Raw genomic sequence first — 11,101 nt, forward strand, 5'->3', positions numbered from 1 at the left:
AAATAGATTTTTTAAGTAGAAATTTGATCCTGTTAAACCACTCATCTAGTGTTAAATAACATAGGACAAAGACCAACTCTATGATCTTCAAAGTATATAAAGACCCCACATACTTAAATACTTTGAAAGGATTTTAAAGGAAAGTGAAGCAAGTGTTCCTGTTGAAGAGATGAAGGGTGTTGAGAACGAGTGGGTAAGGGTTTGCTGTGTTTGCTGACATGGTGGTGAAGCTTTCCAATCCTTATCAATGGGGCTAATTTCTTAGCTACCGAACAAAGTATATTGGGTTTTTTACACCATCTTCTACACCTCATGGACCACCTAATATATTGTCAAAAAGAATTCTTGTATTTCCAGTATATTACTTCTCTATTGTATACAAACTATATATGCAATACAAACTAGTATCACTACCCAGATTTTATGGCTTTAGTCTCGGGTAGCTTAGAAAGGAAAGAATTCTATTTTAATTCTATCCTAAAATACTTCACAGATTGATTCTAATTTACAGCTCACGCCAACACTCCCCCTCAAGTTGGTACATACAGGTCTTGAATGCACAACTTGACAAGTGAGTTGTAAAAATCCTTGCTTGATATTGCCTTTGTGAGTATATCTGCTAATTGATCCTCTGACTTCACAAATGAAAATTTGATTATCTTGGCTCCGAGATTTTGCTTGATAAAATGCCGATCCACTTCCACATGCTTTGTGCGGTCATGTTGAACTAGATTATGCGAGATATTAATAGCTGTCTTGTTGTCGCAAAACAAATTCATCTCGGTTGTAGGAGGGAAGCCTATCTCTGTCAACAATCTTCTCAGCTAGAGGAGTTCGCATAATGCCTTAGCCATACCATGGAACTCAGCTTCTGCGCTTGATAGTGCCACAACCTTCTGTTTCTTGCTTCTCCATGTGACCAAGTTGCCTCCCACAAACATGAAATAACCTGACATTGACTTTCTATCCAAGAGATTCCCTGCCTAATCAGCGTCAGTGTAGCCATCAACTCTCAAGTGATCATTCTTTGAGAACATCAGTCCTTTCCCAGGAGATGATTTCAGATATCTCAGTATTCTAGTCACGGCAGCCATGTGATCCTCACTCGGGCAATGCATAAACTGACTTACAACACTTACGGCATAGGCAATGTCAGGGCGAGTGTGAGAGAGGTAAATTAACTTACCAACCAATCATTGATATCTCCCTTTATCCATGAGTACTTGGTCAGTATAAATACTAAGTCTGTGATTTTGCACTATTGGGGTGTCAGCAGGCTTACACTCCAAAAGTCCAACTTCTGATAGCAAATCGAGTATATATTTTTGTGGGGAGAGAAAAATGCCTTGTTTCGATCTTGCCACTTCTATTCCCATAAAGTATTTTAGTCCCCCCAAGTTCTTCATTTCAAATTCAGTTGCAAGCTGTTTTTGAAGTAGAGTTATCTCCTCTGTGTCATTTCCTATGATTATCACATCATCAACGTAAACAATTAGAGCCGTTACTTTGCCCTTCTGGTGCTTTAGAAATAGGGTGTGATCTCAGTTGCTTTGTTGAAAACCATAATTTTTCATTACCAAGCTAAATCTCCCAAACCAAGCTCTGGGAGATTGTTTCAAGCCATATAGTGCACATTGCAACTTACAAACTACATTAGTGGAGGCTATGTAGCCTGGTGGGATATCCATGTAGACCTCCTCTTCAAGATCACCGTGGAGGAATGCATTCTTTACGTCAAACTGATGTAGGGGCCAGTCTAGGTTGGCAGCAAGTGACAACAGAACTCTAACGGTATTGAGCTTGGCTACTGGCGAGAATGTCTCCCCATAATCTACACCATATGTTTGTGTGTATCCCTTTGCCACCAATATCGTTTTATACCGTTCAATGGATCCATCTATTTGGTGCTTGGTAGAGAACACTCATTTGCAACCCACGGTTCTTTTTCCTATAGGTAGTGGAACCAAACTCTACGTGTTGTTATTGAATAAAGCCTTCATTTCTTCTTCTATTGCTTTAGTCCACTGCAGATTAGTTAGAGCTTCCTGAACATCCCTGGGAATTTTTTCAATAGAGACTTCATGTACAAACTTCTTGAGTGGTTCCGATAGATGCTTTGTGGACACAAAATTTGCAATTGGATACTTTAAGCTCCGTGCTTCAATATCGGGAGAATATCTGTTTGGTGGCTTGCCACGGTTATGCCTGAAAGGTAAGATATAACCAGCATGAACATTGTTGTCATTTGTATTTAGAGGAGAAGAAGTGTTTACCTCAAGAGTATTCTCAGGAGATGGGACATGTACGTGTAAGGGGGAGGACGTCTCTGTCTCTATCTCGGGTCCATTGTCCACTCCTGCGTGTGGCGTGTCTTCCTCATAAGCCATTTCCTCATTAACATCATTGGAATTAACTTCAATGGAGGACGTCTCTATCTCTATCTCAGGTCCATTGTCCGCTCCTGTGTGTGTCGTGTCTTCCTCAGAAGCCATTTCCTCATTAACATCATTGGAATTAACTTCAATGGAATTTGGTCATTCCAATATCAACCAATTGTTTGCTTCAGTTTGTGTCTCCCCCTGAAGCATAGAATTGGGTGAATAAAACATGTCTGACTCCACAAAGGTAACGTCCATAGTAACATGGGTCCGTTTGGTGTTAGGGTCATAGCAGCGGTAGCCTTTTTGGTGAAGTCCGTAACCCAGAAAAACACACTTAAGAGCACAGGGTCGAACTTGGTCCGTTGGTTTTTGTGGAGGTGAACATATGCCACACAGCCAAACACGCGAGGAGGAAGCTTCAAAACAGAAGGTAAGGAGTTATAGGTGGAAAGAGTCTGAAGTGGAGTCTGGAACTTCAATACTTTAGAAGGCATACGGTTGAGGAGATGGACTGCAGTGGCTACAACATTTGTCCAATGAGAATTAGGTACATGAGCACCTAATAATAAGGCACGAGTAGTCTCAAGAACATGCCTGTTCTTTCTTTCGGCAACCCCATTTTGTTGGGTTGTTTGGGGACACGAGGTTTCATGAAGAATTCCATGTAGATGAAAATATTCCCGAAAACGATGATTAACGTATTCACCACCATTATCGGATCGCAACACTTTAATTTTGGCAGAATATTGTGTCTGGACCATCATGGTAAAAGATTGGAATGCACTAAAAACTTCAGCTTTATGTTTTGAGTAAATAGAGCCATGTCATGCGAGTGCAATCATCCACAAAGAGGACAAACCAACGAATTCCAGACAAGGTAGCCACAGGAGACGGGCCCTAAACATCCGAATGGATCAAGGAAAAAGGAATGTCACTTTTATTGGAACTCACTAAGTAAGTAGCACGATGGCTTTTGGCCAAAATACATGTCTCACATTTGAAGTCAACATTCGGTAATTTAGAACATAATGTAGGAAATAAATGTTTCATATAGCTGAATGAGGGATGCCCCAATCGACGATGCCAAAGCCAAAGTTGTCGTTCTTAAATACCACCAGATCGATGTACATGATGTGCCTGACCCATACTAAAATCGTCCATGTAGTAAAGTCCCCCCCTCTTAGTACCACGTCCAATGATCTCCTTGGTGAGAATATCCTGGAGAAAACAAAAGTTCGGATACATTAAGACAACACAATTCAACTCAGCAGTAACTTGACTAACAGAAAGCCATTTATGCGATAGAGAGGGAACAAGCAGGGTATGAGAGAGTTGCAGTGATGGAGATAGTGTCATGGTGCCTGCTCCCGTAACAGGGGACACCATCCCATTGGCATTTGCAATGCTAGTACGTCGAGGTGGAGATGTAGAGGAAAAATCTTGAGGCGTGAAGGTCATGTGATCAGTGGCGCCGGAGTCAAGAAGCCATGACTCGCTATCTATGCGGGAGAGATACAGAGTGTATGACCTAGATTACCTGGGTCAGCATTAGCCGAAAAATCCTGGGGTGTTGGACTCGGTAAGGCAAGAGAGAGCTGTGGTTCGGCAGTCACCACAGCCGCCTTGCCTTTGAAGGCGTCGGAATCCGCAGCAGCAGACCGTTTTTTTTTTTTTTTTTTTTTTTCTGAAACTCCTCCCACCAGTCAGGGTATCCATTTAGCTTGAAGCAGTTTTCACGTGTATGTTTGGCATTTCCACAGTGAGTGCACTTTGCCCCCTCGGATAGTTGGCGAGATCGAGTATGGTTACTGGACCGCCCACCACCTTGTGGAGCAGAAGAGTTCAATTTCAGACCCTTAGCAGCTAAAACTGCACCATGAATGGGTTCTGTGCTTCCAGTCACCATCACGGCTTGGCGAAGGGCTTCTCGAAGAACATGCGCGTAGGCTTGTTCAAGTGTAGGGAACGGTCTCATCTGAAGCACATCACCTCGAATATTATCTAGACGATCATCAAGCCCATCTAGGAACACGTACACGCGGTCTTCTTGAATAAGGTTATTATGGTGGTGTATGTCCACAACACATTCCATGGGGTTTGGATGCCGGAAATCTATCTCGCACCACAGCCCTTGGAGATCATTGTAATATTTTTCAAGAGGTCCTCCTGCTTGCTTCAGTTGTGCTACACGACGTCGGAGATCATAAACTTGGGACGTGTCACTGCCATCAAAATAGGTAGTTGCAATGGAATCCCAAACCAATTTGGCAGTGGGAAACCTAATAAAATTTCCAATCAAGGAAGAATCCATAGAATTGATAAGCCAGCCTTTGACAATGGCATTGTCGGTGCGCCACTTTTGAAAGGACGGATCAGTTTGGAGAGGTGTGGGAATATCACCATTGATATATCCCAATTTATCCTTGTCGGAGATGTACATCTCGACGACTTAGGACCAAAGTGCATAGTTGGTGCCGTCCAACTTGATGCCAATGGGAGTAGCGGAAGGTTCAGCTGTAAGGGTAGGGGTCTGCACGTTGGTTAGTGCTTTAGTCATTTTGGTACTAAATTCAGTGAATAGTGTGTTCGTCTGGTCGGAACCAGACTGCGGGTCAGAATCAGATTCTGACATTATGGCCGGAAGCAAAGAAGAGAGTGGTGGGTGGGTGGGTTTACGAGAGGGGCACAAGCCTCAGGATCGGACCTGTGACTAATACCATGTCAAAAAGAATTCTTGTATTTCCAGTATATTACTTCTCTATTGTATACAAAATATATATGCAATACAAACTAGTATCACTACCCAGATTTTATGGCTTTAGTTTCAGGTAGCTTAGAAAGGAAAGAATTCTATTTTAATTCTATCCTAAAATACTTCACAGATTGATTCTAATTTACAGCTCACGCCAACATATATATCAAATGCAATCCACGAAAAAGAAAAATGAAAGGAGAGAGAAAGAGAGAGAGAGAGAGAGAGAGAGAGAGAGAGATTTCCCTCCACAAACTAGATCATAATGGCTACATAAAAAAACTGTCTTTAGGCTTTTTGATGGTTGGCTTTTACATGCCAAAAGTTTGGTTCAAACCTTCTTTAGCTCTAAAAAAAGAAAGGGAAAGGAAAAACCCTAAGAGGCTTACACATCATTTTCAAAACATTGAAGAAGTTGTACCTACGCTGAACAGCTAGATCAGACAAGCTCGTGCCTTGTTTGTATGTGATGAACATATTATCTACAGATTAGATGATAAAGTTCTCAAGTTTATGGGGGAAAATTGTGCACATCCTTTGCTTTGCCGAGCCGTATATAATAAATTGACATCTGAACTAATAATAATAATCTAAAATGTCAGATATGCTACAGAATCTGATTCCTCATCAACTACAGAATTTCTGTTCATAATTCAGTATGACATCACTGATATTGCAAAATCATGGAAATCTCAAAGCTGCTGGTTATTGTGTCTCTCTTATCTTTCCACCTCATTTACTCATATATAGTCGAATTTTTCACTTAATTTATAAATAAGACTCCAGCACTTGAAATGAAAAATACCATCATCATTCATAATATATAGCAATCCATTTCGTCTAAACACATGAACTCATCAGTCAGCATTTTTTGCAGTCTAATGGTATGGATTTAATGTGCCTGGCTTTATATGAAAGACTGATCGAACATGACTAAGGGTGGAGCTGTCTCCTCTGCACAATGAATGCAAACCTTGTGTCATTACGCAGGATATTACAGCCAGAGTCTGTGTCAGCTTAGAGTGATCGGGATTTATAATTCAAGTTTGGACCACCATGATGTTGAACTTTCAGGAATGATCGAAGAGGCTTATAAATATCAACTCATGTGTTGCAGCTCATGCATTAGCATCATATAAATTATAATATTAATTGCTCAAAGAATTATGATGATCAATGCCATATGCAGTAGGGCCGTTGAAAGTCTCAGGCACGCAGATAAGGTTGCGAAACCTTTGTTTGATCATAACCTGCATATATGCTTTCTATCAGCAGCTAGCTAGCTAGGGATCATCGGTTCGAAAGAGTTAAAAACTTAATTCTCCATGTAATTTGAGTCATGACAAGAGATATATAATATCTTTGATAATATACAGAATATTCCTTCTCGACAAGGGTCGATCTATTCACAACCATGACCATGAGATGGCTGGCAGGGGGATGGAGTAGCTCCGTGTTCACATAGATTTCCATGATCAGCTACATGCATGCATGAAGCATAGAGCTAGGAGCCTGGAAACAAAGAAAAAGCTAGAAGACCCAGCAGCTTACAAGTTAGATATATATCTGTTCTGCAGGATCATGCATGGAAGCTTAAATTAGCAGTACTCCTTTAACAATAAAAGCCATAAATTATAAGTAAAGAAAACAAAAAAGATATAAAATATAGACAAATATCTAACTAATTATATTGCCATAAGTTTATAATTATTCATATTCTCTAGATCATATATAAGAGAAAATACGAATTATACTGCATGAGAAGTCGTTTTAGAGGGTTTCAAGAAATTAAACAATTCATGTACTATATATGTACTCCAATTTCTGTAAACTAGCTAGCTAGCAAATTGTTAAGCTTCCGAGTGTTTTTTAGTAAGAGAAAGTAATGGACACCAAGGTGGACCAAGTCTTAAAGATCATTTGCAAGTTTCAAAGTTTTAAATATCATTTGCAAGTTTCAGATGGGGTAATCACAAGATCAAGAACTAGGAAGTGCGATGAAGCAATGAAAGGATTGGTGCAATCCACTTCGGATGAGTTTAGCAAGAGTTGAATATTCAAAATGGGCTTGAGAGAAGGAGACCCAATAATCATTCACGTGATAGATGCTATGGAAGAGTGTGTAACACTCGGGCTCTAAGCCCATTTCCAGTTGAAGCCCAGCCCGATTTCACGAAGCCTGGCCCACAACTGATGATCACTTGGAAGGAGGCGCGAACGACGTCGTTTGGTGAGTGTTTAATTCCCCTTTTCTTCTGTACTGTTTTTATTCTTCGTGGGTTCACATGTGTGCTGCAATTTCCGTAAACCATTCCATCCCGTGTATTTCGTCCCTCGTTCGGCGGTTCTTTTCAGTTTCTCATGCGAAAATTTCCTCTACCACATTTGAAATACTCAAACTCCCTCTTTGCACAGATTTTTGAATTCAACCTTGGCTGGCGCTAGTTTTCTCCGTGAGTCATCAAAATCGGGCATCGTTGGCTGGCTTCCACGACGCATCTTCGTGGGTCTCGAAACCTTAGTGCTGTCGTCGATTTCTCCTTGGAGTTTTCTTTTTGGTAACCATCCTCCCATTCACTGGTTTCACATTTAATTTTCACTTTGAGCCCCATGCTTTTGCACACACGCAGACCCTCTCTTTTATTTTGTGTTGCTTTAATTTTGTTTCACACACACACACCCACTCTATTTTAGTTGCCGTGCACACACTCAAACCCTTCGTCCTTCCTTGCGCAGACCACTGTCTATTTCCACTAGAGATTCCAGTGAATTTTTGGGCTTAATTCACTGTGGGTTGCACCCATTCGAAGTGGTTCGAAGTTTTGTGACTCTTTAAGGTAAGCTTGTCCTGAAGCTTTTGGTAGTTTTTGAATATTATGGTTGGATTGTGAAATGTAGTAGTGTTACCGATATGATTGTGGCGTTGATTAGAATTTGCACTACTGCAGTAAACCTTTGGCAATTTGTTACCTATGTAAATTTATGTTGTTTTGGTATTTTTATTTGTTGGATTGTGGTTGATTATGATGGAAGTCTTGAAGTTGAGGAGTATGATTGTTTTGGATGGCTTTGCAAGACTGTTTTGGGCTAGTAATTGGGATTTTTTAGTGTAAATTTTTGGGTTATTTTTTTTTTAGGCTAGTCTGGTTGGGTTAAGTGGCTGTTGAGTGGAAATTACTTGGTGGTGCTGAGTGAAAATATAGACAGTTTCAAGTGGGCTGTCGGGATTTACCGTGGAGAATTTTAGAATAAAGGGGGCTGATTTAAGTTTTATAAATTGAGCTTAGCCCTGTTTGGATTATTAATCATGTGGCATACATTTATTGTTTTAGGCTGTGATACGGTTAGTGGACAGATCCAAGGCATATTTTGTACACGGAAGTCAGGTAAGCGGGGTTCATATACTAGGTTTGCACAAAATAAATTAAATAAGGTTGACTTTGAAAATAAGCAAGTTTATTTATTTTTTATTTTTTTGAAGGAAATCAAAAATGACCTTAGATGTTTATTCTGCATATACATAAATTCTATATCAGATAAAGTATTTTCTGTCATGACTGGTGTAGACATGAGCCATTTTTGTACATTTTGTTTCTAAATTATGCAAAAGAGCGAATATGAAAAATCTAAAAGTTTTATTATGTATAAATGAAAATATTTTAATTCTGTGTATTTCAAACATGTAAAATGATCTGAAGCTATTCAGTACTTTGTTTTGATATGATGTGTCATCTGAAAATCTTGGCATGAGGTTTTGATTCTGTATATGAATGTGATTTGATTTCTGATGATGTTCCGTTCTGTTTCTGTTAAGGCCCAGCCACGGGTATAATGGTGGTTTATAACCCTAGCACGGGGGTAAAACATCGAATACGGCTCAGCCACGGGTATAATGGTGGTTTATAACTCTACCACGAGGGTGAAACATGGAATACTGCCCAGCCACGGGTATAATGATGGTTTATAACCCTACTGCGGGAGTGAATCATGGTATATGACCTAGCTACGGGTATAATGGTAGTTTATAACCCTACCACGGGGGTTAAATATGGTATTAGTCTCGATGTGATGCTATGAGATGATATAAATATAACGTTTCAGTTTGGATATACTAATGGATTTTTTTTTTTTTTTTGGGAATAAGATTATTTTTTTGGAAATTTCGCTCTGATGTTTTGCACCAAGTTTTGGATTATGCATTTCGAAAGTAAAATATATTGTTTTTACATTCTGAAAGAAAATGTTTTGTTCTGCATATCAACGTTATTAAAAATATTTTGTTTGCACACCGAACGTTATAAATGCTCATGTTTACATGTTAGTATATGCTCTCTACTTGCTGAGTTGTTGATAACTCACCCCTTACTCTTCATAATATTTTCAGATGACATTGATGGTTCAGCTGGGGAGCAATATTAGAGTCTGTGGGCAAGATTAGCTGTGAATAGTTGGGTATGTCGCAATATTAGTACAGCTGTTGGATATTATTTGGTTATTGTTGATTTCAATGGACTTAGACAATTTATGGGACTTAAGTCAATTTTATTTTATTCTAGTTGTTATTTGAGTCATGAAGAAAAATTTGATATTTTATTTGGATTGTGATACTGAGGATTTGATATGTGAGTATGTATGGTTTATTAAATTGAAGTGTTTACGTTGTTTTGAAGTTTTTGGAAGGATATATTCTTGGTGTTGGAAATCTATTGGTATTGTTGGAATTGATATTCAGGTTATGTGAGTTAATTCTCCGTAACCTCGGGGTCAGGGCGTTACAGAGTGCAACATAAATTAGGACCTGTTATTATATCTATGTGATTGAAGGCCTTGAATTTGTTTATTTCATTTAAATGATTTATTTTATTAGTTATAGGAATTAGTTTAGAATAATCGGCCTTGAAGATGCTTGGCCCACATATGTTTTATTTTGTTGAACTAGGGTTTCAAGAGTTACTGTAGCCGTGTTATTGTAGTCGCTATACTATTCATCCAGTGGCATTTTGGGTAAAAGGGGTCTTGTTTGGCCTAGGGTCAATTGGGGTTTAGGTATTTAAATACCTTGTAGCCATCCAACACAAGCTTTGTAGACAATATTGAATTTTCATTGTGAGTTGAGTTTACTTCTCTTGTTCTTGATTGAACTTTTGAACTTATCAAAAGTAAATCACAACTTTTATGGCGTTCCTCCTTGTAAGCTGGGTTCTTGAGACAGGTTATTCAACGGTATAGATTTTAATATAATATAGATTCTTGAAACGAGTTCTTAATGGGTCTAGATTCTCTATCCATTGACTTGATTTTTTGCTTTCTTAGGTGAGTTTTCAAATTGATTGTGGGTTCAAGAGATTCCATTCATACAGATTCATATCATTTGGTATTTAAAGCAAAGTTTACAATTAAGTCTGATTCTATCTTTTAATTCGTGCATCTTTAATTTTGATTCTAGGGCTTCATTGTTCTAGGGTCGCAACAAAAACAAAAAACAAAAACAAAAAGTAGGTTGCCGAAATTCTTAGGGTTTTTGGTTTGGCTAAAATTTGCATCACTTAGAGTTTTAAAATTTTAGTAAGTTTGTCAATTGCTTGGAGTGCCGTTCTATTTATTTTCTTCTACTTCATTGTCAATTCTTGTGTTTGAATTCAATTGATTGATTTTCACAATTGAATATTATTGTTTGTGTTTGAATTAGAGAAAAGAAAAGAAAAGAAAATTAAAAAAAAAAGAATAATAAGGAAAGAAAATGTAGCATATTCAAATGTTACTACATAGTTACAACAAAGAGAAAGAAAGATATTTGTTGATTGAGCTTTGTCATCAAATGGGCTGAATACATCTTTCTAGTTAGTATCTTGTTTTATAATTACTCTTTCTCTCGTATAAATTCATTGAGTCTCATGTTATTTTATTCATTTCTTTTTTCTTGGATCTATATTACTGGTTAGAATAAAACAATGTTGTATTGTCTTAA

The 11,101-nt window shown here is 38.5% G+C and overlaps 1 long non-coding RNA gene across 1 annotated transcript; it reads left to right on the top strand.

Moving 5' to 3' along the window:
- The first annotated feature begins 7,615 nt into the window (after nucleotides 1-7,615).
- On the top strand, nucleotides 7,616-8,540 carry LOC121247513. The gene is made up of 3 exons (XR_005937250.1): nucleotides 7,616-7,691; nucleotides 7,870-7,970; nucleotides 8,466-8,540. It is a non-coding gene; the product is annotated as an uncharacterized LOC121247513 (long non-coding RNA).
- The last annotated feature ends 2,561 nt before the right edge of the window (nucleotides 8,541-11,101 follow it).

Source organism: Juglans microcarpa x Juglans regia, chromosome 1S, assembly GCF_004785595.1.
Source record: "Juglans microcarpa x Juglans regia isolate MS1-56 chromosome 1S, Jm3101_v1.0, whole genome shotgun sequence".
NCBI lineage: Eukaryota > Viridiplantae > Streptophyta > Magnoliopsida > Fagales > Juglandaceae > Juglans > Juglans microcarpa x Juglans regia.